The sequence below is a fragment of the Cebus imitator genome, unplaced genomic scaffold (assembly GCF_001604975.1).
Source record: "Cebus imitator isolate Cc_AM_T3 unplaced genomic scaffold, Cebus_imitator-1.0 Scaffold751, whole genome shotgun sequence".
NCBI lineage: Eukaryota > Metazoa > Chordata > Mammalia > Primates > Cebidae > Cebus > Cebus imitator.
Genome location: NW_016108066.1, coordinates 529,804 through 531,812, shown reverse-complemented (window position 1 = coordinate 531,812; position 2,009 = coordinate 529,804).

Here is a 2,009-nt window from a genome sequence, read left to right as displayed (position 1 = left end):
CTGGTCAACATGGTGAAACCCCGTCTCTACTAAAAAAAATACAAAAAATTAGCTGGGCATGGTGGCGCGTGCCTGTAATCCCATTTACTCGGGAGGTTGAGACAGGAGAATTGCCTGAACCCAGGAGGCAGACGTTGCGTTGAGCGGAGATTGCGCCATTGCACTCCAGCCTGGGTAACAAGAGTGAAACTCCGTCTCAAAAAAAAAAAAAAAAAAAAAAAAAAAATAATTGATCTTTACTGAAGACATCTTAATCAAAATTAATTTAAATTTTACTACTAAAAATAAATGACTTATTTGCTGTAATGATTTGCGCTTACAGATAATATATATTTTCTTATTTAAATGCCCATTTTGTACCTATTTAAACATAAAGGTATTTGTTCAGGCCGGGTGCGGTGGCTCACCCCTGTAATCCCAGCACTTATGGGAGGCCGAGGTGGGTAGATCACGTGGTCAAGAGATCGAGACCATCCTGGCCAACATGGTGAAATGCCTTCTCTACTAAAAATACAAAAATTAGCTGGGCATCGTGGCACATGCCTGTAGTCCCAGCTACTCGGGTGGCTGAGGCAGAAGAATTGCCTGAACCCAGGAGGCAGAGGTTGCAGTGAGCTAAGATGGCTCCATCGTACTCCAGCCTGGCACCTTTCTGTCTCAAAAAAAAAAAAAAATGGTATTTGTTGCCCTTTGAGAGGAAATAGATCATAATGATCATCACAGGGTCTGCATATGTGGAGAGCATTGACTGTCAGACATTTAGGCTCTCATCAGCAGATTTGTATGCACATCCAGAGACAGTGATGTTTGTTTCGAGATCTGCTTATACCAGTTATGCTTTTGATAATAATTATGTAAATTTTAAAATTAGCACATAATCCGTGAATTATGAGAATAAAAAGAGAGATGTTTCTAATAAAACTGAATGCATTGGAAAGATTGAATGAATACAAGACATTTAAAAGATGTTTATTTGGTGTGGATGAGCCCATTCTGAAAGTTTGGAGAAAAAAATATGAAAAACAAAAAACACTCTTCCAAATTCAGGTTATTTGAAATCATTTAGCTAGTTATTTATCTTTAAAAAAATGGAGACTGGAAATCATAGAATTTAGTTGCATCATAGAGAATCCTAAGCCACTACGAAAAGATGATGGGGAACTACAATCTGCTTAATCTAAGTAATGGCTGTGGCTATGCCTCCCAGAAATGTAATAACTTTCTATATATAAAATTAAAATAAAATGTTTAAGGTGTATGTGTGTGTTCATCTATAATTCTTCACTTCAGCCTTATTTTTCTATTAATTCATTAACTATCCACCCTTAACACACAGTTTCTACCGTAACATAAACATGCATACAGTTTGATAATGAAATATCACATTTATGGGGTTTTCCTCATCACCATACTACAGGAGAGTAATAGTACAGGCCTTATTCCGCAAAAGAGGGAAAAAAGGCATATCAGAGAGATAATATGATGTGCAGAAATAGGATGTGCATGTTGCTCTTAGGTAGCTGTGGATTGTGAAATGTGGTTAGAATAAATATGTGAAAAGATACAGGAGAAGAAATTCAATGAGTGAATAAGAGCTTTATTATATAGAATTTGATTGTCGGCAAAGAGATATTTTTTGTAGACAAAATAAGCAACTAATTATTTTTTGAACATGTGGCTAAGAGAGGAAGATGAATTGGAGAAGGAGCTGAAAAGCTGTACTACGTATAAATCATGGATTGGGAAGTTGGAATGACAGTGGAAATTAAAATGTAGTGGAACATAGATATCTAAGTGAAGCAGATCAGTTAGGAGGATATTTCAGTGAATGGCCAGCATGAGGTGAGGTTGGCGGTAGGAGCAGCAATGCTGCTGAGAAGGCAAGAAAAATGAAGACCAGCCGGGCGCGGTGGCTCAAGCCTGTAATCCCAGCACTTTGGGAGGCCGAGGCGGGTGGATCACGAGGTCAAGAGATCGAGACCATCCTGGTCAACATGGTGAAACCCCAT